This window comes from Lepisosteus platostomus, chromosome 16 (assembly GCF_059453375.1).
Source record: "Lepisosteus platostomus isolate fLepPlt1 chromosome 16, fLepPlt1.hap1, whole genome shotgun sequence".
NCBI lineage: Eukaryota > Metazoa > Chordata > Actinopteri > Semionotiformes > Lepisosteidae > Lepisosteus > Lepisosteus platostomus.
Genome location: NC_142626.1, coordinates 1425046 through 1450636, shown reverse-complemented (window position 1 = coordinate 1450636; position 25591 = coordinate 1425046). Strand labels below are relative to the sequence as shown.

The 25591-nt window shown below is 60.7% G+C and overlaps 1 long non-coding RNA gene, 11 other non-coding genes and 2 pseudogenes across 12 annotated transcripts in view; all 14 read left to right on the top strand.

The window, feature by feature from the left end:
• The window catches only part of LOC148646617 (uncharacterized), a 43500-nt gene that overhangs the window by 16208 nt on the left and 1701 nt on the right, over positions 1-25591 (top strand). Inside the window, exon 2 of the long non-coding RNA XR_015927558.1 lies at positions 24424-24519. This is a non-coding gene — a long non-coding RNA (uncharacterized LOC148646617). The remainder of the gene's footprint in view (positions 1-24423; positions 24520-25591) is intronic.
• On the top strand, positions 1121-1311 carry LOC148646630 (U2 spliceosomal RNA). The gene has a single exon (XR_015927831.1). It is a non-coding gene; the product is annotated as a U2 spliceosomal RNA (small nuclear RNA).
• Positions 3171-3361, top strand: LOC148646629 (U2 spliceosomal RNA). The gene has a single exon (XR_015927839.1). It is a non-coding gene; the product is annotated as a U2 spliceosomal RNA (small nuclear RNA).
• Positions 5215-5405, top strand: LOC148646628 (U2 spliceosomal RNA). The gene has a single exon (XR_015927830.1). It is a non-coding gene; the product is annotated as a U2 spliceosomal RNA (small nuclear RNA).
• LOC148646627 (U2 spliceosomal RNA) lies at positions 7260-7450 on the top strand. The gene has a single exon (XR_015927829.1). It is a non-coding gene; the product is annotated as a U2 spliceosomal RNA (small nuclear RNA).
• On the top strand, positions 9305-9495 carry LOC148646626 (U2 spliceosomal RNA). Its single transcript, XR_015927828.1, has one exon. It is a non-coding gene; the product is annotated as a U2 spliceosomal RNA (small nuclear RNA).
• On the top strand, positions 11354-11544 carry LOC148646625 (U2 spliceosomal RNA). The gene has a single exon (XR_015927827.1). It is a non-coding gene; the product is annotated as a U2 spliceosomal RNA (small nuclear RNA).
• Positions 13398-13588, top strand: LOC148646624 (U2 spliceosomal RNA). The gene has a single exon (XR_015927826.1). It is a non-coding gene; the product is annotated as a U2 spliceosomal RNA (small nuclear RNA).
• LOC148646623 (U2 spliceosomal RNA) lies at positions 15439-15629 on the top strand. Its single transcript, XR_015927825.1, has one exon. It is a non-coding gene; the product is annotated as a U2 spliceosomal RNA (small nuclear RNA).
• Positions 17488-17561, top strand: LOC148646622 (U2 spliceosomal RNA; annotated as a pseudogene).
• LOC148646621 (U2 spliceosomal RNA) lies at positions 17747-17924 on the top strand (annotated as a pseudogene).
• LOC148646620 (U2 spliceosomal RNA) lies at positions 19779-19969 on the top strand. Its single transcript, XR_015927824.1, has one exon. It is a non-coding gene; the product is annotated as a U2 spliceosomal RNA (small nuclear RNA).
• Positions 21824-22014, top strand: LOC148646619 (U2 spliceosomal RNA). Its single transcript, XR_015927823.1, has one exon. It is a non-coding gene; the product is annotated as a U2 spliceosomal RNA (small nuclear RNA).
• Positions 23869-24059, top strand: LOC148646618 (U2 spliceosomal RNA). The gene has a single exon (XR_015927822.1). It is a non-coding gene; the product is annotated as a U2 spliceosomal RNA (small nuclear RNA).

Sequence of the window (25591 nt, the reverse complement as noted above, 5' to 3'; positions counted from 1 at the left end):
AAAGACCGCTGCTAAACAGCGAGGCCTCTTGAAACTGATGAGGTGCAGCCACGTCTTTCCTGGTGCTTTGCCGTCAGAGGATATAAATGACGGGGCTCCTAGCCCTGCCGTATCTCCTTGTGTTATTTGTTGCGTAAATCCTGTAAATTGTCAATTGTTGTATTCTGCTCTAACCTTAATTTTGTGGGGCGGTGTCACTTCAAGGCTCAAGACGGCTTGTATTGATCATTAACCCTTAAAGCGACAGGTTGCTCTGGCAGAGGGGTCGTTTGGGTAATTCAGGGCAGGCGAGGGTCGAGGTGTCGGGGGTCAGTCTGCAGTCTGGGAGATCACAGTGTATTGAAATGAGGTGATAAGGCTGGCAAGAAAGAGCACAATGCCTTTGCAGTCTGGGAGCGGGGCTCAGCCCGTTTACCTGGCGCTAATTCAGTTAGCGGTGGTGTCTTTCCCGGTGCTGCTTGCCCAGCTTGCGGGCGGAGTGTTGAGGCTGGACGGCTTTGTTTTTGCTGCGGTGACGAGGGCCCCAGCAGTGCCCCGGGGAAGGGTCTCTGACCCCGGGGAGCCGGGCCGTGCAGTGTGCAGACTGTCCACCGGGGGCGGCGGGAGCCGCACTCTCACTCCCCTGCAGCAGAGGCTGCTTGTGTGAAACACGGGGCCGTTCTGGGGAGAAGCTGCGAGTGGCGCTGACAAAGCGGTAGCTCGCGCGGGCCGTCGGGGGCCGGGGTCTGGGTTAGCGGGACGCCGAGTGTGCTGCGCGCCGAGCTGGGAGCTGGCTGCGGCTCTTCCTCTGCCGAGTCCGAGGGAGCTCCTCCCCGGCTCACAGGAGAGGGTGACGTCACGGCAGTCGGGGGAGGGGGGAGGCCTAGCAGAGCAGCTGCCTGCCTGCCTGCCTGCCTGCCCTCGCCTTGTGGGATAGCTGCTGTAGCCGGTGCTGGCTTCGCCGCAAAGGGGCTCCTGGCGGCCGAAGCCGCCCTCTGTCCCGGTGCGGAGCGGGCTGCCCCAGGGCTCCGTGCGCGTGTGGGCCTGCCGGCTCTGTGCTGGGAAGGGGAGGGCCCCCTCCCCTCCGAGCCCGCGTCCCCCGTCAGGGAGGGGGGACCCTCAGACAAGGCCGGGGCCCGGCATCGCTTCTCGGCCTTTTGGCTAAGATCAAGTGTAGTATCTGTTCTTATCAGTTTAATATCTGATACGTCCCCTATCTGGGGACCATATATTAAATTGATTTTTGGAACAGGGAGATGGAATAGGGGCTTGCTCCGTCCACTCCACGCATCGACCTGGTATTGCAGTACCTCCGGGAACGGTGCACCTCCCCACCCAGGGAGAAAACCCGCAGTGAAAGACAGACAGAGACACGAGTGGCGTCCTTGGGGAGCCTCGGAGTCGGGGTGCTCCGGTGCAGGAAGAGGAGGGCAGGCTTTTCTCGGGGTGAACGACGGAAGCGCTTTCAGCGCCTTTCTCTCTGTGTCTGAGCTGTGTCGGGGGCGGCTGCTGGCGGGCTCAAGGGGCTCCGTCTGTAGGAAGCGCAGGAGCCGTTTACCCCCTAGGGCGCCCCGACACTGCTGGTGGCCACTGGCACCCAAGGACATCCTTGGAAGGCCGTTTTGCGGAGAGATGTGGTTTGGGAGGGGGGGGATTCTCGCGTCGTTAGCCCTTCAAGCAGCAGGTTGCTCTGGCAGGGGGGTCGTTTGAATAGTTGAGCTCAGGAGGAAGAGAGTCGTTGAGGCTCAGTCTGGGAGCAGGGCTCAGCCCAGCGCGTTGACGTTGTGTTTGAATGGGGCGATAACGGCCAGCAGGAGAGAGCAGGGTGTCTTGGCGGGTGGGGGTGGGGCTCAGCCCCAGGTGAGCTGCACAGACACTGACTGAAACCCTTGTGCGCAGTCCCAACTAGTAGAGAGTTTATTTGCCGTCTGTGCGTGTTGGTTGGGGTTCGTACGTGCGGTGTCGTCTCGGTCTGCGGGGCCTGGTTTACGCACCGAGACCGACGGATTTCAAAACGGCCTTTTCCCTCGGACCGTAAGACTGCTAGACGGCCACCAGCAGTTACCCAAAGACCGCTGCTAAACAGCGAGGCCTCTTGAAACTGATGAGGTGCAGCCACGTCTTTCCTGGTGCTTTGCCGTCAGAGGATATAAATGACGGGGCTCCTAGCCCTGCCGTATCTCCTTGTGTTATTTGTTGCGTAAATCCTGTAAATTGTCAATTGTTGTATTCTGCTCTAACCTTAATTTTGTGGGGCGGTGTTACTTCAAGGCTCAAGACGGCTTGTATTGATCATTAACCCTTAAAGCGACAGGTTGCTCTGGCAGAGGGGTCGTTTGGGTAATTCAGGGCAGGCGAGGGTCGAGGTGTCGGGGGTCAGTCTGCAGTCTGGGAGATCACAGTGTATTGAAATGAGGTGATAAGGCTGGCAAGAAAGAGCACAATGCCTTTGCAGTCTGGGAGCGGGGCTCAGCCCGTTTACCTGGCGCTAATTCAGTTAGCGGTGGTGTCTTTCCCGGTGCTGCTTGCCCAGCTTGCGGGCGGAGTGTTGAGGCTGGACGGCTTTGTTTTTGCTGCGGTGACGAGGGCCCCAGCAGTGCCCCGGGGAAGGGTCTCTGACCCCGGGGAGCCGGGCCGTGCAGTGTGCAGACTGTCCACCGGGGGCGGCGGGAGCCGCACTCTCACTCCCCTGCAGCAGAGGCTGCTTGTGTGAAACACGGGGCCGTTCTGGGGAGAAGCTGCGAGTGGCGCTGACAAAGCGGTAGCTCGCGCGGGCCGTCGGGGGCCGGGGTCTGGGTTAGCGGGACGCCGAGTGTGCTGCGCGCCGAGCTCGGAGCTGGCTGCGGCTCTTCCTCTGCCGAGTCCGAGGGAGCTCCTCCCCGGCTCACAGGAGAGGGTGACGTCACGGCAGTCGGGGGAGGGGGGAGGCCTAGCAGAGCAGCTGCCTGCCTGCCTGCCTGCCTGCCTGCCCTCGCCTTGTGGGATAGCTGCTGTAGCCGGTGCTGGCTTCGCCGCAAAGGGGCTCCTGGCGGCCGAAGCCGCCCTCTGTCCCGGTGTGGAGCGGGCTGCCCCAGGGCTCCGTGCGCGTGTGGGCCTGCCGGCTCTGTGCTGGGAAGGGGAGGGCCCCCTCCCCTCCGAGCCCGCGTCCCCCGTCAGGGAGGGGGGACCCTCAGACAAGGCCGGGGCCCGGCATCGCTTCTCGGCCTTTTGGCTAAGATCAAGTGTAGTATCTGTTCTTATCAGTTTAATATCTGATACGTCCCCTATCTGGGGACCATATATTAAATTGATTTTTGGAACAGGGAGATGGAATAGGGGTTTGCTCCGTCCACTCCACGCATCGACCTGGTATTGCAGTACCTCCGGGAACGGTGCACCTCCCCACCCAGGGAGAAAACCCGCAGTGAAAGACAGACAGAGACACGAGTGGCGTCCTTGGGGAGCCTCGGAGTCGGGGTGCTCCGGTGCAGGAAGAGGAGGGCAGGCTTTTCTCGGGGTGAACGACGGAAGCGCTTTCAGCGCCTTTCTCTCTGTGTCTGAGCCGTGTCGGGGGCGGCTGCTGGCGGGCTCAAGGGGCTCCGTCTGTAGGAAGCGCAGGAGCCGTTTACCCCCTAGGGCGCCCCGACACTGCTGGTGGCCACTGGCACCCAAGGACATCCTTGGAAGGCCGTTTTGCGGAGAGATGTGGTTTGGGAGGGGGGGGATTCTCGCGTCGTTAGCCCTTCAAGCAGCAGGTTGCTCTGGCAGGGGGGTCGTTTGAATAGTTGAGCTCAGGAGGAAGAGAGTCGTTGAGGCTCAGTCTGGGAGCAGGGCTCAGCCCAGCGCGTTGACGTTGTTTGAATGGGGCGATAACGGCCAGCAGGAGAGAGCAGGGTGTCTTGGCGGGTGGGGGTGGGGCTCAGCCCCAGGTGAGCTGCACAGACACTGACTGAAACCCTTGTGCGCAGTCCCAACTAGTAGAGTTTATTTGCCGTCTGTGCGTGTTGGTTGGGGTTCGTACGTGCGGTGTCGTCTCGGTCTGCGGGGCCTGGTTTACGCACCGAGACCGACGGATTTCAAAACGGCCTTTTCCCTCGGCCCGTAAGACTGCTAGACGGCCACCAGCAGTTACCCAAAGACCGCTGCTAAACAGCCAGGCCTCTTGAGACTGATGAGGTGCAGCCACGTCTTTCCTGGTGCTTTGCCGTCAGAGGATATAAATGACGGGGCTCCTAGCCCTGCCGTATCTCCTTGTGTTATTTGTTGCGTAAATCCTGTAAATTGTCAATTGTTGTATTCTGCTCTAACCTTAATTTTGTGGGGCGGTGTCACTTCAAGGCTCAAGACGGCTTGTATTGATCATTAACCCTTAAAGCAACAGGTTGCTCTGGCAGAGGGGTCGTTTGGGTAATTCAGGGCAGGCGAGGGTCGAGGTGTCGGGGGTCAGTCTGCAGTCTGGGAGATCACAGTGTATTGAAATGAGGTGATAAGGCTGGCAAGAAAGAGCACAATGCCTTTGCAGTCTGGGAGCGGGGCTCAGCCCGTTTACCTGGCGCTAATTCAGTTAGCGGGGTGGTGTTCCTGGTGCTGCTTGCTCAGCTTGCAGGCGGAGTGTTGAGGCTGGACGGTTTTGTTTTTGCTGCGGTGACGAGGGCCCCAGCAGTGCCCCGGGGAAGGTTCTCTGACCCCGGGGAGCCGGGCCGTGCAGTGTGCAGACTGTCCACCGGGGGCGGCGGGAGCCGCACTCTCACTCCCCTGCAGCAGAGGCTGCTTGTGTGAAACACGGGGCCGTTCTGGGGAGAAGCTGCGAGTGGCGCTGACAAAGCGGTAGCTCGCGCGGGCCGTCGGGGGCCGGGGTCTGGGTTAGCGGGACGCCGAGTGTGCTGCGCGCCGAGCTCGGAGCTGGCTGCGGCTCTTCCTCTGCCGAGTCCGAGGGAGCTCCTCCCCGGCTCACAGGAGAGGGTGACGTCACGGCAGTCGGGGGAGGGGGGAGGCCTAGCAGAGCAGCTGCCTGCCTGCCTGCCTGCCTGCCTGCCCTCGCCTTGTGGGATAGCTGCTGTAGCCGGTGCTGGCTTCGCCGCAAAGGGGCTCCTGGCGGCCGAAGCCGCCCTCTGGCCCGGTGCGGAGCGGGCTGCCCCAGGGCTCGGTGCGCGTGTGGGCCTGCCGGCTCTGTGCTGGGAAGGGGAGGGCCCCCTCCCCTCCGAGCCCGCGTCCCCCGTAAGGGAGGGGGGACCCTCAGACAAGGCCGGGGCCGGCATCGCTTCTCGGCCTTTTGGCTAAGATCAAGTGTAGTATCTGTTCTTATCAGTTTAATATCTGATACGTCCCCTATCTGGGGACCATATATTAAATTGATTTTTGGAACAGGGAGATGGAATAGGGGCTTGCTCCGTCCACTCCACGCATCGACCTGGTATTGCAGTACCTCCGGGAACGGTGCACCTCCCCACCCAGGGAGAAAACCCGCAGTGAAAGACAGACAGAGACACGAGTGGCGTCCTTGGGGAGCCTCGGAGTCGGGGTGCTCCGGTGCAGGAAGAGGAGGGCAGGCTTTTCTCGGGGTGAACGACGGAAGCGCTTTCAGCGCCTTTCTCTCTGTGTCTGAGCCGTGTCGGGGGCGGCTGCTGGCGGGCTCAAGGGGCTCCGTCTGTAGGAAGCGCAGGAGCCGTTTACCCCCTAGGGCGCCCCGACACTGCTGGTGGCCACTGGCACCCAAGGACATCCTTGGAAGGCCGTTTTGCAGAGAGATGTGGTTTGGGAGGGGGGGGATTCTCGCGTCGTTAGCCCTTCAAGCAGCAGGTTGCTCTGGCAGGGGGGTCGTTTGAATAGTTGAGCTCAGGAGGAAGAGAGTCGTTGAGGCTCAGTCTGGGAGCAGGGCTCAGCCCAGCGCGTTGACGTTGTTTGAATGGGGCGATAACGGCCAGCAGGAGAGAGCAGGGTGTCTTGGCGGGTGGGGGTGGGGCTCAGCCCCAGGTGAGCTGCACAGACACTGACTGAAACCCTTGTGCGCAGTCCCAACTAGTAGAGTTTATTTGCCGTCTGTGCGTGTTGGTTGGGGTTCGTACGTGCGGTGTCGTCTCGGTCTGCGGGGCCTGGTTTACGCACCGAGACCGACGGATTTCAAAACGGCCTTTTCCCTCGGCCCGTAAGACTGCTAGACGGCCACCAGCAGTTACCCAAAGACCGCTGCTAAACAGCCAGGCCTCTTGAGACTGATGAGGTGCAGCCACGTCTTTCCTGGTGCTTTGCCGTCAGAGGATATAAATGACGGGGCTCCTAGCCCTGCCGTATCTCCTTGTGTTATTTGTTGCGTAAATCCTGTAAATTGTCAATTGTTGTATTCTGCTCTAACCTTAATTTTGTGGGGCGGTGTCACTTCAAGGCTCAAGACGGCTTGTATTGATCATTAACCCTTAAAGCAACAGGTTGCTCTGGCAGAGGGGTCGTTTGGGTAATTCAGGGCAGGCGAGGGTCGAGGTGTCGGGGGTCAGTCTGCAGTCTGGGAGATCACAGTGTATTGAAATGAGGTGATAAGGCTGGCAAGAAAGAGCACAATGCCTTTGCAGTCTGGGAGCGGGGCTCAGCCCGTTTACCTGGCGCTAATTCAGTTAGCGGGGTGGTGTTCCTGGTGCTGCTTGCTCAGCTTGCAGGCGGAGTGTTGAGGCTGGACGGTTTTGTTTTTGCTGCGGTGACGAGGGCCCCAGCAGTGCCCCGGGGAAGGTTCTCTGACCCCGGGGAGCCGGGCCGTGCAGTGTGCAGACTGTCCACCGGGGGCGGCGGGAGCCGCACTCTCACTCCCCTGCAGCAGAGGCTGCTTGTGTGAAACACGGGGCCGTTCTGGGGAGAAGCTGCGAGTGGCGCTGACAAAGCGGTAGCTCGCGCGGGCCGTCGGGGGCCGGGGTCTGGGTTAGCGGGACGCCGAGTGTGCTGCGCGCCGAGCTCGGAGCTGGCTGCGGCTCTTCCTCTGCCGAGTCCGAGGGAGCTCCTCCCCGGCTCACAGGAGAGGGTGACGTCACGGCAGTCGGGGGAGGGGGGAGGCCTAGCAGAGCAGCTGCCTGCCTGCCTGCCTGCCTGCCTGCCCTCGCCTTGTGGGATAGCTGCTGTAGCCGGTGCTGGCTTCGCCGCAAAGGGGCTCCTGGCGGCCGAAGCCGCCCTCTGTCCCGGTGTGGAGCGGGCTGCCCCAGGGCTCCGTGCGCGTGTGGGCCTGCCGGCTCTGTGCTGGGAAGGGGAGGGCCCCCTCCCCTCCGAGCCCGCGTCCCCCGTAAGGGAGGGGGGACCCTCAGACAAGGCCGGGGCCCGGCATCGCTTCTCGGCCTTTTGGCTAAGATCAAGTGTAGTATCTGTTCTTATCAGTTTAATATCTGATACGTCCCCTATCTGGGGACCATATATTAAATTGATTTTTGGAACAGGGAGATGGAATAGGGGCTTGCTCCGTCCACTCCACGCATCGACCTGGTATTGCAGTACCTCCGGGAACGGTGCACCTCCCCACCCAGGGAGAAAACCCGCAGTGAAAGACAGACAGAGACACGAGTGGCGTCCTTGGGGAGCCTCGGAGTCGGGGTGCTCCGTTGCAGGAAGAGGAGGGCAGGCTTTTCTCGGGGTGAACGACGGAAGCGCTTTCAGCGCCTTTCTCTCTGTGTCTGAGCCGTGTCGGGGGCGGCTGCTGGCGGGCTCAAGGGGCTCCGTCTGTAGGAAGCGCAGGAGCCGTTTACCCCCTAGGGCGCCCCGACACTGCTGGTGGCCACTGGCACCCAAGGACATCCTTGGAAGGCCGTTTTGCGGAGAGATGTGGTTTGGGAGGGGGGGGATTCTCGCGTCGTTAGCCCTTCAAGCAGCAGGTTGCTCTGGCAGGGGGGTCGTTTGAATAGTTGAGCTCAGGAGGAAGAGAGTCGTTGAGGCTCAGTCTGGGAGCAGGGCTCAGCCCAGCGCGTTGACGTTGTTTGAATGGGGCGATAACGGCCAGCAGGAGAGAGCAGGGTGTCTTGGCGGGTGGGGGTGGGGCTCAGCCCCAGGTGAGCTGCACAGACACTGACTGAAACCCTTGTGCGCAGTCCCAACTAGTAGAGTTTATTTGCCGTCTGTGCGTGTTGGTTGGGGTTCGTACGTGCGGTGTCGTCTCGGTCTGCGGGGCCTGGTTTACGCACCGAGACCGACGGATTTCAAAACGGCCTTTTCCCTCGGCCCGTAAGACTGCTAGACGGCCACCAGCAGTTACCCAAAGACCGCTGCTAAACAGCCAGGCCTCTTGAGACTGATGAGGTGCAGCCACGTCTTTCCTGGTGCTTTGCCGTCAGAGGATATAAATGACGGGGCTCCTAGCCCTGCCGTATCTCCTTGTGTTATTTGTTGCGTAAATCCTGTAAATTGTCAATTGTTGTATTCTGCTCTAACCTTAATTTTGTGGGGCGGTGTCACTTCAAGGCTCAAGACGGCTTGTATTGATCATTAACCCTTAAAGCAACAGGTTGCTCTGGCAGAGGGGTCGTTTGGGTAATTCAGGGCAGGCGAGGGTCGAGGTGTCGGGGGTCAGTCTGCAGTCTGGGAGATCACAGTGTATTGAAATGAGGTGATAAGGCTGGCAAGAAAGAGCACAATGCCTTTGCAGTCTGGGAGCGGGGCTCAGCCCGTTTACCTGGCGCTAATTCAGTTAGCGGGGTGGTGTTCCTGGTGCTGCTCGCTCAGCTTGCAGGCGGAGTGTTGAGGCTGGACGGCTTTGTTTTTGCTGCGGTGACGAGGGCCCCAGCAGTGCCCCGGGGAAGGTTCTCTGACCCCGGGGAGCCGGGCCGTGCAGTGTGCAGACTGTCCACCGGGGGCGGCGGGAGCCGCACTCTCACTCCCCTGCAGCAGAGGCTGCTTGTGTGAAACACGGGGCCGTTCTGGGGAGAAGCTGCGAGTGGCGCTGACAAAGCGGTAGCTCGCGCGGGCCGTCGGGGGCCGGGGTCTGGGTTAGCGGGACGCCGAGCGTGCTGCGCGCCGAGCTGGGAGCTGGCTGCGGCTCTTCCTCTGCCGAGTCCGAGGGAGCTCCTCCCCGGCTCACAGGAGAGGGTGACGTCACGGCAGTCGGGGGAGGGGGGAGGCCTAGCAGAGCAGCTGCCTGCCTGCCTGCCTGCCTGCCTGCCCTCGCCTTGTGGGATAGCTGCTGTAGCCGGTGCTGGCTTCGCCGCAAAGGGGCTCCTGGCGGCCGAAGCCGCCCTCTGTCCCGGTGCGGAGCGGGCTGCCCCAGGGCTCCGTGCGCGTGTGGGCCTGCCGGCTCTGTGCTGGGAAGGGGAGGGCCCCCTCCCCTCCGAGCCCGCGTCCCCCGTCAGGGAGGGGGGACCCTCAGACAAGGCCGGGGCCCGGCATCGCTTCTCGGCCTTTTGGCTAAGATCAAGTGTAGTATCTGTTCTTATCAGTTTAATATCTGATACGTCCCCTATCTGGGGACCATATATTAAATTGATTTTTGGAACAGGGAGATGGAATAGGGGCTTGCTCCGTCCACTCCACGCATCGACCTGGTATTGCAGTACCTCCGGGAACGGTGCACCTCCCCACCCAGGGAGAAAACCCGCAGTGAAAGACAGACAGAGACACGAGTGGCGTCCTTGGGGAGCCTCGGAGTCGGGGTGCTCCGGTGCAGGAAGAGGAGGGCAGGCTTTTCTCGGGGTGAACGACGGAAGCGCTTTCAGCGCCTTTCTCTCTGTGTCTGAGCTGTGTCGGGGGCGGCTGCTGGCGGGCTCAAGGGGCTCCGTCTGTAGGAAGCGCAGGAGCCGTTTACCCCCTAGGGCGCCCCGACACTGCTGGTGGCCACTGGCACCCAAGGACATCCTTGGAAGGCCGTTTTGCGGAGAGATGTGGTTTGGGAGGGGGGGGATTCTCGCGTCGTTAGCCCTTCAAGCAGCAGGTTGCTCTGGCAGGGGGGTCGTTTGAATAGTTGAGCTCAGGAGGAAGAGAGTCGTTGAGGCTCAGTCTGGGAGCAGGGCTCAGCCCAGCGCGTTGACGTTGTGTTTGAATGGGGCGATAACGGCCAGCAGGAGAGAGCAGGGTGTCTTGGCGGGTGGGGGTGGGGCTCAGCCCCAGGTGAGCTGCACAGACACTGACTGAAACCCTTGTGCGCAGTCCCAACTAGTAGAGAGTTTATTTGCCGTCTGTGCGTGTTGGTTGGGGTTCGTACGTGCGGTGTCGTCTCGGTCTGCGGGGCCTGGTTTACGCACCGAGACCGACGGATTTCAAAACGGCCTTTTCCCTCGGACCGTAAGACTGCTAGACGGCCACCAGCAGTTACCCAAAGACCGCTGCTAAACAGCGAGGCCTCTTGAAACTGATGAGGTGCAGCCACGTCTTTCCTGGTGCTTTGCCGTCAGAGGATATAAATGACGGGGCTCCTAGCCCTGCCGTATCTCCTTGTGTTATTTGTTGCGTAAATCCTGTAAATTGTCAATTGTTGTATTCTGCTCTAACCTTAATTTTGTGGGGCGGTGTCACTTCAAGGCTCAAGACGGCTTGTATTGATCATTAACCCTTAAAGCGACAGGTTGCTCTGGCAGAGGGGTCGTTTGGGTAATTCAGGGCAGGCGAGGGTCGAGGTGTCGGGGGTCAGTCTGCAGTCTGGGAGATCACAGTGTATTGAAATGAGGTGATAAGGCTGGCAAGAAAGAGCACAATGCCTTTGCAGTCTGGGAGCGGGGCTCAGCCCGTTTACCTGGCGCTAATTCAGTTAGCGGGGTGGTGTTCCTGGTGCTGCTCGCTCAGCTTGCAGGCGGAGTGTTGAGGCTGGACGGCTTTGTTTTTGCTGCGGTGACGAGGGCCCCAGCAGTGCCCCGGGGAAGGTTCTCTGACCCCGGGGAGCCGGGCCGTGCAGTGTGCAGACTGTCCACCGGGGGCGGCGGGAGCCGCACTCTCACTCCCCTGCAGCAGAGGCTGCTTGTGTGAAACACGGGGCCGTTCTGGGGAGAAGCTGCGAGTGGCGCTGACAAAGCGGTAGCTCGCGCGGGCCGTCGGGGGCCGGGGTCTGGGTTAGCGGGACGCCGAGTGTGCTGCGCGCCGAGCTCGGAGCTGGCTGCGGCTCTTCCTCTGCCGAGTCCGAGGGAGCTCCTCCCCGGCTCACAGGAGAGGGTGACGTCACGGCAGTCGGGGGAGGGGGGAGGCCTAGCAGAGCAGCTGCCTGCCTGCCTGCCTGCCTGCCTGCCCTCGCCTTGTGGGATAGCTGCTGTAGCCGGTGCTGGCTTCGCCGCAAAGGGGCTCCTGGCGGCCGAAGCCGCCCTCTGTCCCGGTGTGGAGCGGGCTGCCCCAGGGCTCCGTGCGCGTGTGGGCCTGCCGGCTCTGTGCTGGGAAGGGGAGGGCCCCCTCCCCTCCGAGCCCGCGTCCCCCGTAAGGGAGGGGGGACCCTCAGACAAGGCCGGGGCCCGGCATCGCTTCTCGGCCTTTTGGCTAAGATCAAGTGTAGTATCTGTTCTTATCAGTTTAATATCTGATACGTCCCCTATCTGGGGACCATATATTAAATTGATTTTTGGAACAGGGAGATGGAATAGGGGCTTGCTCCGTCCACTCCACGCATCGACCTGGTATTGCAGTACCTCCGGGAACGGTGCACCTCCCCACCCAGGGAGAAAACCCGCAGTGAAAGACAGACAGAGACACGAGTGGCGTTCTTGGGGAGCCTCGGAGTCGGGGTGCTCCGGTGCAGGAAGAGGAGGGCAGGCTTTTCTCGGGGTGAACGACGGAAGCGCTTTCAGCGCCTTTCTCTCTGTGTCTGAGCCGTGTCGGGGGCGGCTGCTGGCGGGCTCAAGGGGCTCCGTCTGTAGGAAGCGCAGGAGCCGTTTACCCCCTAGGGCGCCCCGACACTGCTGGTGGCCACTGGCACCCAAGGACATCCTTGGAAGGCCGTTTTGCGGAGAGATGTGGTTTGGGAGGGGGGGGATTCTCGCGTCGTTAGCCCTTCAAGCAGCAGGTTGCTCTGGCAGGGGGGTCGTTTGAATAGTTGAGCTCAGGAGGAAGAGAGTCGTTGAGGCTCAGTCTGGGAGCAGGGCTCAGCCCAGCGCGTTGACGTTGTTTGAATGGGGCGATAACGGCCAGCAGGAGAGAGCAGGGTGTCTTGGCGGGTGGGGGTGGGGCTCAGCCCCAGGTGAGCTGCACAGACACTGACTGAAACCCTTGTGCGCAGTCCCAACTAGTAGAGTTTATTTGCCGTCTGTGCGTGTTGGTTGGGGTTCGTACGTGCGGTGTCGTCTCGGTCTGCGGGGCCTGGTTTACGCACCGAGACCGACGGATTTCAAAACGGCCTTTTCCCTCGGCCCGTAAGACTGCTAGACGGCCACCAGCAGTTACCCAAAGACCGCTGCTAAACAGCCAGGCCTCTTGAGACTGATGAGGTGCAGCCACGTCTTTCCTGGTGCTTTGCCGTCAGAGGATATAAATGACGGGGCTCCTAGCCCTGCCGTATCTCCTTGTGTTATTTGTTGCGTAAATCCTGTAAATTGTCAATTGTTGTATTCTGCTCTAACCTTAATTTTGTGGGGCGGTGTCACTTCAAGGCTCAAGACGGCTTGTATTGATCATTAACCCTTAAAGCAACAGGTTGCTCTGGCAGAGGGGTCGTTTGGGTAATTCAGGGCAGGCGAGGGTCGAGGTGTCGGGGGTCAGTCTGCAGTCTGGGAGATCACAGTGTATTGAAATGAGGTGATAAGGCTGGCAAGAAAGAGCACAATGCCTTTGCAGTCTGGGAGCGGGGCTCAGCCCGTTTACCTGGCGCTAATTCAGTTAGCGGGGTGGTGTTCCTGGTGCTGCTTGCTCAGCTTGCAGGCGGAGTGTTGAGGCTGGACGGTTTTGTTTTTGCTGCGGTGACGAGGGCCCCAGCAGTGCCCCGGGGAAGGTTCTCTGACCCCGGGGAGCCGGGCCGTGCAGTGTGCAGACTGTCCACCGGGGGCGGCGGGAGCCGCACTCTCACTCCCCTGCAGCAGAGGCTGCTTGTGTGAAACACGGGGCCGTTCTGGGGAGAAGCTGCGAGTGGCGCTGACAAAGCGGTAGCTCGCGCGGGCCGTCGGGGGCCGGGGTCTGGGTTAGCGGGACGCCGAGTGTGCTGCGCGCCGAGCTCGGAGCTGGCTGCGGCTCTTCCTCTGCCGAGTCCGAGGGAGCTCCTCCCCGGCTCACAGGAGAGGGTGACGTCACGGCAGTCGGGGGAGGGGGGAGGCCTAGCAGAGCAGCTGCCTGCCTGCCTGCCTGCCTGCCTGCCCTCGCCTTGTGGGATAGCTGCTGTAGCCGGTGCTGGCTTCGCCGCAAAGGGGCTCCTGGCGGCCGAAGCCGCCCTCTGTCCCGGTGTGGAGCGGGCTGCCCCAGGGCTCGGTGCGCGTGTGGGCCTGCCGGCTCTGTGCTGGGAAGGGGAGGGCCCCCTCCCCTCCGAGCCCGCGTCCCCCGTAAGGGAGGGGGGACCCTCAGACAAGGCCGGGGCCGGCATCGCTTCTCGGCCTTTTGGCTAAGATCAAGTGTAGTATCTGTTCTTATCAGTTTAATATCTGATACGTCCCCTATCTGGGGACCATATATTAAATTGATTTTTGGAACAGGGAGATGGAATAGGGGCTTGCTCCGTCCACTCCACGCATCGACCTGGTATTGCAGTACCTCCGGGAACGGTGCACCTCCCCACCCAGGGAGAAAACCCGCAGTGAAAGACAGACAGAGACACGAGTGGCGTCCTTGGGGAGCCTCGGAGTCGGGGTGCTCCGGTGCAGGAAGAGGAGGGCAGGCTTTTCTCGGGGTGAACGACGGAAGCGCTTTCAGCGCCTTTCTCTCTGTGTCTGAGCCGTGTCGGGGGCGGCTGCTGGCGGGCTCAAGGGGCTCCGTCTGTAGGAAGCGCAGGAGCCGTTTACCCCCTAGGGCGCCCCGACACTGCTGGTGGCCACTGGCACCCAAGGACATCCTTGGAAGGCCGTTTTGCAGAGAGATGTGGTTTGGGAGGGGGGGGATTCTCGCGTCGTTAGCCCTTCAAGCAGCAGGTTGCTCTGGCAGGGGGGTCGTTTGAATAGTTGAGCTCAGGAGGAAGAGAGTCGTTGAGGCTCAGTCTGGGAGCAGGGCTCAGCCCAGCGCGTTGACGTTGTTTGAATGGGGCGATAACGGCCAGCAGGAGAGAGCAGGGTGTCTTGGCGGGTGGGGGTGGGGCTCAGCCCCAGGTGAGCTGCACAGACACTGACTGAAACCCTTGTGCGCAGTCCCAACTAGTAGAGTTTATTTGCCGTCTGTGCGTGTTGGTTGGGGTTCGTACGTGCGGTGTCGTCTCGGTCTGCGGGGCCTGGTTTACGCACCGAGACCGACGGATTTCAAAACGGCCTTTTCCCTCGGCCCGTAAGACTGCTAGACGGCCACCAGCAGTTACCCAAAGACCGCTGCTAAACAGCCAGGCCTCTTGAGACTGATGAGGTGCAGCCACGTCTTTCCTGGTGCTTTGCCGTCAGAGGATATAAATGACGGGGCTCCTAGCCCTGCCGTATCTCCTTGTGTTATTTGTTGCGTAAATCCTGTAAATTGTCAATTGTTGTATTCTGCTCTAACCTTAATTTTGTGGGGCGGTGTCACTTCAAGGCTCAAGACGGCTTGTATTGATCATTAACCCTTAAAGCAACAGGTTGCTCTGGCAGAGGGGTCGTTTGGGTAATTCAGGGCAGGCGAGGGTCGAGGTGTCGGGGGTCAGTCTGCAGTCTGGGAGATCACAGTGTATTGAAATGAGGTGATAAGGCTGGCAAGAAAGAGCACAATGCCTTTGCAGTCTGGGAGCGGGGCTCAGCCCGTTTACCTGGCGCTAATTCAGTTAGCGGGGTGGTGTTCCTGGTGCTGCTTGCTCAGCTTGCAGGCGGAGTGTTGAGGCTGGACGGTTTTGTTTTTGCTGCGGTGACGAGGGCCCCAGCAGTGCCCCGGGGAAGGTTCTCTGACCCCGGGGAGCCGGGCCGTGCAGTGTGCAGACTGTCCACCGGGGGCGGCGGGAGCCGCACTCTCACTCCCCTGCAGCAGAGGCTGCTTGTGTGAAACACGGGGCCGTTCTGGGGAGAAGCTGCGAGTGGCGCTGACAAAGCGGTAGCTCGCGCGGGCCGTCGGGGGCCGGGGTCTGGGTTAGCGGGACGCCGAGCGTGCTGCGCGCCGAGCTGGGAGCTGGCTGCGGCTCTTCCTCTGCCGAGTCCGAGGGAGCTCCTCCCCGGCTCACAGGAGAGGGTGACGTCACGGCAGTCGGGGGAGGGGGGAGGCCTAGCAGAGCAGCTGCCTGCCTGCCTGCCTGCCTGCCCTCGCCTTGTGGGATAGCTGCTGTAGCCGGTGCTGGCTTCGCCGCAAAGGGGCTCCTGGCGGCCGAAGCCGCCCTCTGTCCCGGTGCGGAGCGGGCTGCCCCAGGGCTCCGTGCGCGTGTGGGCCTGCCGGCTCTGTGCTGGGAAGGGGAGGGCCCCCTCCCCTCCGAGCCCGCGTCCCCCGTCAGGGAGGGGGGACCCTCAGACAAGGCCGGGGCCCGGCATCGCTTCTCGGCCTTTTGGCTAAGATCAAGTGTAGTATCTGTTCTTATCAGTTTAATATCTGATACGTCCCCTATCTGGGGACCATATATTAAATTGATTTTTGGAACAGGGAGATGGAATAGGGGCTTGCTCCGTCCACTCCACGCATCGACCTGGTATTGCAGTACCTCCGGGAACGGTGCACCTCCCCACCCAGGGAGAAAACCCGCAGTGAAAGACAGACAGAGACACGAGTGGCGTCCTTGGGGAGCCTCGGAGTCGGGGTGCTCCGGTGCAGGAAGAGGAGGGCAGGCTTTTCTCGGGGTGAACGACGGAAGCGCTTTCAGCGCCTTTCTCTCTGTGTCTGAGCTGTGTCGGGGGCGGCTGCTGGCGGGCTCAAGGGGCTCCGTCTGTAGGAAGCGCAGGAGCCGTTTACCCCCTAGGGCGCCCCGACACTGCTGGTGGCCACTGGCACCCAAGGACATCCTTGGAAGGCCGTTTTGCGGAGAGATGTGGTTTGGGAGGGGGGGGATTCTCGCGTCGTTAGCCCTTCAAGCAGCAGGTTGCTCTGGCAGGGGGGTCGTTTGAATAGTTGAGCTCAGGAGGAAGAGAGTCGTTGAGGCTCAGTCTGGGAGCAGGGCTCAGCCCAGCGCGTTGACGTTGTGTTTGAATGGGGCGATAACGGCCAGCAGGAGAGAGCAGGGTGTCTTGGCGGGTGGGGGTGGGGCTCAGCCCCAGGTGAGCTGCACAGACACTGACTGAAACCCTTGTGCGCAGTCCCAACTAGTAGAGAGTTTATTTGCCGTCTGTGCGTGTTGGTTGGGGTTCGTACGTGCGGTGTCGTCTCGGTCTGCGGGGCCTGGTTTACGCACCGAGACCGACGGATTTCAAAACGGCCTTTTCCCTCGGACCGTAAGACTGCTAGACGGCCACCAGCAGTTACCCAAAGACCGCTGCTAAACAGCGAGGCCTCTTGAAACTGATGAGGTGCAGCCACGTCTTTCCTGGTGCTTTGCCGTCAGAGGATATAAATGACGGGGCTCCTAGCCCTGCCGTATCTCCTTGTGTTATTTGTTGCGTAAATCCTGTAAATTGTCAATTGTTGTATTCTGCTCTAACCTTAATTTTGTGGGGCGGTGTCACTTCAAGGCTCAAGACGGCTTGTATTGATCATTAACCCTTAAAGCGACAGGTTGCTCTGGCAGAGGGGTCGTTTGGGTAATTCAGGGCAGGCGAGGGTCGAGGTGTCGGGGGTCAGTCTGCAGTCTGGGAGATCACAGTGTATTGAAATGAGGTGATAAGGCTGGCAAGAAAGAGCACAATGCCTTTGCAGTCTGGGAGCGGGGCTCAGCCCGTTTACCTGGCGCTAATTCAGTTAGCGGGGTGGTGTTCCTGGTGCTGCTTGCTCAGCTTGCAGGCGGAGTGTTGAGGCTGGACGGTTTTGTTTTTGCTGCGGTGACGAGGGCCCCAGCAGTGCCCCGGGGAAGGTTCTCTGACCCCGGGGAGCCGGGCCGTGCAGTGTGCAGACTGTCCACCGGGGGCGGCGGGAGCCGCACTCTCACTCCCCTGCAGCAGAGGCTGCTTGTGTGAAACACGGGGCCGTTCTGGGGAGAAGCTGCGAGTGGCGCTGACAAAGCGGTAGCTCGCGCGGGCCGTCGGGGGCCGGGGTCTGGGTTAGCGGGACGCCGAGTGTGCTGCGCGCCGAGCTCGGAGCTGGCTGCGGCTCTTCCTCTGCCGAGTCCGAGGGAGCTCCTCCCCGGCTCACAGGAGAGGGTGACGTCACGGCAGTCGGGGGAGGGGGGAGGCCTAGCAGAGCAGCTGCCTGCCTGCCTGCCTGCCTGCCTGCCCTCGCCTTGTGGGATAGCTGCTGTAGCCGGTGCTGGCTTCGCCGCAAAGGGGCTCCTGGCGGCCGAAGCCGCCCTCTGTCCCGGTGTGGAGCGGGCTGCCCCAGGGCTCCGTGCGCGTGTGGGCCTGCCGGCTCTGTGCTGGGAAGGGGAGGGCCCCCTCCCCTCCGAGCCCGCGTCCCCCGTAAGGGAGGGGGGACCCTCAGACAAGGCCGGGGCCCGGCATCGCTTCTCGGCCTTTTGGCTAAGATCAAGTGTAGTATCTCAAAGGAGCGCTGGAAAGGCCTATGGACCCTGTACAGGGATTAATGGGTTACAGCAAGTGGTAGGGTTTGGAGGGACACTCATAATAGCGCAAATCCGCCCACCCTTGCATTGATTGATAACGGACAATCACCGCCGTTCCGCCGATGTTTTAATTTTGTGGAGTGTTATTGTATGAGATGTTTTCCTTTTGAGATGTGTTTTTTTTCGGAATAAAGTATATTTTATAAGAAAAAAAAAAAAATCTGTTCTTATCAGTTTAATATCTGATACGTCCCCTATCTGGGGACCATATATTAAATTGATTTTTGGAACAGGGAGATGGAATAGGGGCTTGCTCCGTCCACTCCACGCATCGACCTGGTATTGCAGTACCTCCGGGAACGGTGCACCTCCCCACCCAGGGAGAAAACCCGCAGTGAAAGACAGACAGAGACACGAGTGGCGTTCTTGGGGAGCCTCGGAGTCGGGGTGCTCCGGTGCAGGAAGAGGAGGGCAGGCTTTTCTCGGGGTGAACGACGGAAGCGCTTTCAGCGCCTTTCTCTCTGTGTCTGAGCCGTGTCGGGGGCGGCTGCTGGCGGGCTCAAGGGGCTCCGTCTGTAGGAAGCGCAGGAGCCGTTTACCCCCTAGGGCGCCCCGACACTGCTGGTGGCCACTGGCACCCAAGGACATCCTTGGAAGGCCGTTTTGCGGAGAGATGTGGTTTGGGAGGGGGGGGATTCTCGCGTCGTTAGCCCTTCAAGCAGCAGGTTGCTCTGGCAGGGGGGTCGTTTGAATAGTTGAGCTCAGGAGGAAGAGAGTCGTTGAGGCTCAGTCTGGGAGCAGGGCTCAGCCCAGCGCGTTGACGTTGTTTGAATGGGGCGATAACGGCCAGCAGGAGAGAGCAGGGTGTCTTGGCGGGTGGGGCTGGGGCTCAGCCCCAGGTGAGCTGCACAGACACTGACTGAAACCCTTGTGCGCAGTCCCAACTAGTAGAGTTTATTTGCCGTCTGTGCGTGTTGGTTGGGGTTCGTACGTGCGGTGTCGTCTCGGTCTGCGGGGCCTGGTTTACGCACCGAGACCGACGGATTTCAAAACGGCCTTTTCCCTCGGCCCGTAAGACTGCTAGACGGCCACCAGCAGTTACCCAAAGACCGCTGCTAAACAGCCAGGCCTCTTGAGACTGATGAGGTGCAGCCACGTCTTTCCTGGTGCTTTGCCGTCAGAGGATATAAATGACGGGGCTCCTAGCCCTGCCGTATCTCCTTGTGTTATTTGTTGCGTAAATCCTGTAAATTGTCAATTGTTGTATTCTGCTCTAACCTTAATTTTGTGGGGCGGTGTCACTTCAAGGCTCAAGACGGCTTGTATTGATCATTAACCCTTAAAGCAACAGGTTGCTCTGGCAGAGGGGTCGTTTGGGTAATTCAGGGCAGGCGAGGGTCGAGGTGTCGGGGGTCAGTCTGCAGTCTGGGAGATCACAGTGTATTGAAATGAGGTGATAAGGCTGGCAAGAAAGAGCACAATGCCTTTGCAGTCTGGGAGCGGGGCTCAGCCCGTTTACCTGGCGCTAATTCAGTTAGCGGGGTGGTGTTCCTGGTGCTGCTTGCTCAGCTTGCAGGCGGAGTGTTGAGGCTGGACGGTTTTGTTTTTGCTGCGGTGACGAGGGCCCCAGCAGTGCCCCGGGGAAGGTTCTCTGACCCCGGGGAGCCGGGCCGTGCAGTGTGCAGACTGTCCACCGGGGGCGGCGGGAGCCGCACTCTCACTCCCCTGCAGCAGAGGCTGCTTGTGTGAAACACGGGGCCGTTCTGGGGAGAAGCTGCGAGTGGCGCTGACAAAGCGGTAGCTCGCGCGGGCCGTCGGGGGCCGGGGTCTGGGTTAGCGGGACGCCGAGCGTGCTGCGCGCCGAGCTGGGAGCTGGCTGCGGCTCTTCCTCTGCCGAGTCCGAGGGAGCTCCTCCCCGGCTCACAGGAGAGGGTGACGTCACGGCAGTCGGGGGAGGGGGGAGGCCTAGCAGAGCAGCTGCCTGCCTGCCTGCCTGCCTGCCTGCCCTCGCCTTGTGGGATAGCTGCTGTAGCCGGTGCTGGCTTCGCCGCAAAGGGGCTCCTGGCGGCCGAAGCCGCCCTCTGGCCCGGTGCGGAGCGGGCTGCCCCAGGGCTCGGTGCGCGTGTGGGCCTGCCGGCTCTGTGCTGGGAAGGGGAGGGCCCCCTCCCCTCCGAGCCCGCGTCCCCCGTAAGGGAGGGGGGACCCTCAGACAAGGCCGGGGCCCGGCATCGCTTCTCGGCCTTTTGGCTAAGATCAAGTGTAGTATCTGTTCTTATCAGTTTAATATCTGATACGTCCCCTATCTGGGGACCATATATTAAATTGATTTTTGGAACAGGGAGATGGAATAGGGGCTTGCTCCGTCCACTCCACGCATCGACCTGGTATTGCAGTACCTCCGGGAACGGTGCACCTCCCCACCCAGGGAGAAAACCCGCAGTGAAAGACAGACAGAGACACGAGTGGCGTTCTTGGGGAGCCTCGGAGTCGGGGTGCTCCGGTGCAGGAAGAGGAGGGCAGGCTTTTCTCGGGGTGAACGACGGAAGCGCTTTCAGCGCCTTTCTCTCTGTGTCTGAGCCGTGTCGGGGGCGGCTGCTGGCGGGCTCAAGGGGCTCCGTCTGTAGGAAGCGCAGGAGCCGTTTACCCCCTAGGGCGCCCCGACACTGCTGGTGGCCACTGGCACCCAAGGACATCCTTGGAAGGCCGTTTTGCGGAGAGATGTGGTTTGGGAGGGGGGGGATTCTCGCGTCGTTAGCCCTTCAAGCAGCAGGTTGCTCTGGCAGGGGGGTCGTTTGAATAGTTGAGCTCAGGAGGAAGAGAGTCGTTGAGGCTCAGTCTGGGAGCAGGGCTCAGCCCAGCGCGTTGACGTTGTTTGAATGGGGCGATAACGGCCAGCAGGAGAGAGCAGGGTGTCTTGGCGGGTGGGGGTGGGGCTCAGCCCCAGGTGAGCTGCACAGACACTGACTGAAACCCTTGTGCGCAGTCCCAACTAGTAGAGTTTATTTGCCGTCTGTGCGTGTTGGTTGGGGTTCGTACGTGCGGTGTCGTCTCGGTCTGCGGGGCCTGGTTTACGCACCGAGACCGACGGATTTCAAAACGGCCTTTTCCCTCGGCCCGTAAGACTGCTAGACGGCCACCAGCAGTTACCCAAAGACCGCTGCTAAACAGCCAGGCCTCTTGAGACTGATGAGGTGCAGCCACGTCTTTCCTGGTGCTTTGCCGTCAGAGGATATAAATGACGGGGCTCCTAGCCCTGCCGTATCTCCTTGTGTTATTTGTTGCGTAAATCCTGTAAATTGTCAATTGTTGTATTCTGCTCTAACCTTAATTTTGTGGGGCGGTGTCACTTCAAGGCTCAAGACGGCTTGTATTGATCATTAACCCTTAAAGCAACAGGTTGCTCTGGCAGAGGGGTCGTTTGGGTAATTCAGGGCAGGCGAGGGTCGAGGTGTCGGGGGTCAGTCTGCAGTCTGGGAGATCACAGTGTATTGAAATGAGGTGATAAGGCTGGCAAGAAAGAGCACAATGCCTTTGCAGTCTGGGAGCGGGGCTCAGCCCGTTTACCTGGCGCTAATTCAGTTAGCGGGGTGGTGTTCCTGGTGCTGCTTGCTCAGCTTGCAGGCGGAGTGTTGAGGCTGGACGGTTTTGTTTTTGCTGCGGTGACGAGGGCCCCAGCAGTGCCCCGGGGAAGGTTCTCTGACCCCGGGGAGCCGGGCCGTGCAGTGTGCAGACTGTCCACCGGGGGCGGCGGGAGCCGCACTCTCACTCCCCTGCAGCAGAGGCTGCTTGTGTGAAACACGGGGCCGTTCTGGGGAGAAGCTGCGAGTGGCGCTGACAAAGCGGTAGCTCGCGCGGGCCGTCGGGGGCCGGGGTCTGGGTTAGCGGGACGCCGAGCGTGCTGCGCGCCGAGCTGGGAGCTGGCTGCGGCTCTTCCTCTGCCGAGTCCGAGGGAGCTCCTCCCCGGCTCACAGGAGAGGGTGACGTCACGGCAGTCGGGGGAGGGGGGAGGCCTAGCAGAGCAGCTGCCTGCCTGCCTGCCTGCCTGCCTGCCCTCGCCTTGTGGGATAGCTGCTGTAGCCGGTGCTGGCTTCGCCGCAAAGGGGCTCCTGGCGGCCGAAGCCGCCCTCTGGCCCGGTGCGGAGCGGGCTGCCCCAGGGCTCGGTGCGCGTGTGGGCCTGCCGGCTCTGTGCTGGGAAGGGGAGGGCCCCCTCCCCTCCGAGCCCGCGTCCCCCGTAAGGGAGGGGGGACCCTCAGACAAGGCCGGGGCCCGGCATCGCTTCTCGGCCTTTTGGCTAAGATCAAGTGTAGTATCTGTTCTTATCAGTTTAATATCTGATACGTCCCCTATCTGGGGACCATATATTAAATTGATTTTTGGAACAGGGAGATGGAATAGGGGCTTGCTCCGTCCACTCCACGCATCGACCTGGTATTGCAGTACCTCCGGGAACGGTGCACCTCCCCACCCAGGGAGAAAACCCGCAGTGAAAGACAGACAGAGACACGAGTGGCGTCCTTGGGGAGCCTCGGAGTCGGGGTGCTCCGGTGCAGGAAGAGGAGGGCAGGCTTTTCTCGGGGTGAACGACGGAAGCGCTTTCAGCGCCTTTCTCTCTGTGTCTGAGCCGTGTCGGGGGCGGCTGCTGGCGGGCTCAAGGGGCTCCGTCTGTAGGAAGCGCAGGAGCCGTTTACCCCCTAGGGCGCCCCGACACTGCTGGTGGCCACTGGCACCCAAGGACATCCTTGGAAGGCCGTTTTGCAGAGAGATGTGGTTTGGGAGGGGGGGGATTCTCGCGTCGTTAGCCCTTCAAGCAGCAGGTTGCTCTGGCAGGGGGGTCGTTTGAATAGTTGAGCTCAGGAGGAAGAGAGTCGTTGAGGCTCAGTCTGGGAGCAGGGCTCAGCCCAGCGCGTTGACGTTGTTTGAATGGGGCGATAACGGCCAGCAGGAGAGAGCAGGGTGTCTTGGCGGGTGGGGGTGGGGCTCAGCCCCAGGTGAGCTGCACAGACACTGACTGAAACCCTTGTGCGCAGTCCCAACTAGTAGAGTTTATTTGCCGTCTGTGCGTGTTGGTTGGGGTTCGTACGTGCGGTGTCGTCTCGGTCTGCGGGGCCTGGTTTACGCACCGAGACCGACGGATTTCAAAACGGCCTTTTCCCTCGGCCCGTAAGACTGCTAGACGGCCACCAGCAGTTACCCAAAGACCGCTGCTAAACAGCCAGGCCTCTTGAGACTGATGAGGTGCAGCCACGTCTTTCCTGGTGCTTTGCCGTCAGAGGATATAAATGACGGGGCTCCTAGCCCTGCCGTATCTCCTTGTGTTATTTGTTGCGTAAATCCTGTAAATTGTCAATTGTTGTATTCTGCTCTAACCTTAATTTTGTGGGGCGGTGTCACTTCAAGGCTCAAGACGGCTTGTATTGATCATTAACCCTTAAAGCAACAGGTTGCTCTGGCAGAGGGGTCGTTTGGGTAATTCAGGGCAGGCGAGGGTCGAGGTGTCGGGGGTCAGTCTGCAGTCTGGGAGATCACAGTGTATTGAAATGAGGTGATAAGGCTGGCAAGAAAGAGCACAATGCCTTTGCAGTCTGGGAGCGGGGCTCAGCCCGTTTACCTGGCGCTAATTCAGTTAGCGGGGTGGTGTTCCTGGTGCTGCTTGCTCAGCTTGCAGGCGGAGTGTTGAGGCTGGACGGTTTTGTTTTTGCTGCGGTGACGAGGGCCCCAGCAGTGCCCCGGGGAAGGTTCTCTGACCCCGGGGAGCCGGGCCGTGCAGTGTGCAGACTGTCCACCGGGGGCGGCGGGAGCCGCACTCTCACTCCCCTGCAGCAGAGGCTGCTTGTGTGAAACACGGGGCCGTTCTGGGGAGAAGCTGCGAGTGGCGCTGACAAAGCGGTAGCTCGCGCGGGCCGTCGGGGGCCGGGGTCTGGGTTAGCGGGACGCCGAGCGTGCTGCGCGCCGAGCTGGGAGCTGGCTGCGGCTCTTCCTCTGCCGAGTCCGAGGGAGCTCCTCCCCGGCTCACAGGAGAGGGTGACGTCATGGCAGTCGGGGGAGGGGGGAGGCCTAGCAGAGCAGCTGCCTGCCTGCCTGCCTGCCTGCCTGCCCTCGCCTTGTGGGATAGCTGCTGTAGCCGGTGCTGGCTTCGCCGCAAAGGGGCTCCTGGCGGCCGAAGCCGCCCTCTGGCCCGGTGCGGAGCGGGCTGCCCCAGGGCTCGGTGCGCGTGTGGGCCTGCCGGCTCTGTGCTGGGAAGGGGAGGGCCCCCTCCCCTCCGAGCCCGCGTCCCCCGTAAGGGAGGGGGGACCCTCAGACAAGGCCGGGGCCTGGCATCGCTTCTCGGCCTTTTGGCTAAGATCAAGTGTAGTATCTGTTCTTATCAGTTTAATATCTGATACGTCCCCTATCTGGGGACCATATATTAAATTGATTTTTGGAACAGGGAGATGGAATAGGGGCTTGCTCCGTCCACTCCACGCATCGACCTGGTATTGCAGTACCTCCGGGAACGGTGCACCTCCCCACCCAGGGAGAAAACCCGCAGTGAAAGACAGACAGAGACACGAGTGGCGTCCTTGGGGAGCCTCGGAGTCGGGGTGCTCCGGTGCAGGAAGAGGAGGGCAGGCTTTTCTCGGGGTGAACGACGGAAGCGCTTTCAGCGCCTTTCTCTCTGTGTCTGAGCCGTGTCGGGGGCGGCTGCTGGCGGGCTCAAGGGGCTCCGTCTGTAGGAAGCGCAGGAGCCGTTTACCCCCTAGGGCGCCCCGACACTGCTGGTGGCCACTGGCACCCAAGGACATCCTTGGAAGGCCGTTTTGCGGAGAGATGTGGTTTAGATCAGAGAAATGATCAGAGAAAAAGGTAAGCACCCCGGTATCTCTGATTTCAGGCCGGAGCCTATGAGGAAGACTAACCAGAGGACCATCACAGTCCTCACATACAACCCCTACGTGCCAACGGAACTGGTAACAGCGTACCTAGGGAGGTATGTAACTGTGGTGGGCAGATGAAGGTTTTGGACAGAAGACGGATCTGGACAGGGAAGAGGAGGTACAGGGTACGATTCAGGTCGGATGGAACAGATGGGCCCTAATCGAGGATACCTGTATTATTATGGGCAGCCCTCGGTTTGCAGACGTTGTAAGAAAGCTGGGCATAACGTGGTAGACTGCAGGGAACTGGTGTGCAGAAGGTGTGAAGGCCTGGGTCATTCAATGGCGGATTTTTAAGGAGGAAGTGAAGTGTAATCTGTGTGAAGTAGAGGGACACATTTAAAGATTGCAGCATGCGGAAAACAAGCTTTGCAGAAGTCGTTGTGCTGCAGACGGATATGTACAGGCCTATAGAGAAGGGGGGTAGAGGAGTGCCTAATATTCCGGTCAAATTGAATTGTATGTTTGTATCTGGATTGTGTGTCCCCCGGAGGAGAGGGAAAGAGAAATTCAGGAGGGTGGCCGGACAGTTGGGCGGACCAGGTGGAGTGGGGCTCCCAGGTGATCCTGTGTGGTCCGTCGTCGGGAGAGCAGAGAGATCAGCAGGGCTGGCAGATGGGGGGGGGCAGGCAGTACAGGCCGGGGGCGCACAAGGGAGAAGAGAGCGAGACTGTGGGGAGACGGATCTGTCGCCCAAGAGGCTCAGCGGGGCTCTGATGGTACTGGACTTGGGGAGCTCTGTGGTGGTGGAAACCTTGGGGTACGTAGTCTGGACCCCCCAACAGGTGGGGCTTCGGGGGCCAACAGCTGTGCCACACCCGTCGGATGGGTTTCGGTGCCCCTCGTGGTGTGGCTGGACGTTTCATTTACTCAAGGGTGCCTTTCTTATTGTTCCTGCACAGAGGGGTGCGTGACGAGTTTCTTCAGGACCTCCTTCCTCTTTTGCGCACCGACAGCGTGATGGTGTTTGGGGCGACTCGACGAGTCAGGTGGGGGGGGGTCATTCCACTCTGTCTGGCTATCTTGCTGGAGTGTTTCCTCAGTGGACACCTATGGGTATTTCAGCTGAAGGCAGGTCGAGCCAGTTCAGACTCGGCGTCTCACAGGGGCGCGGCACAGACAGCG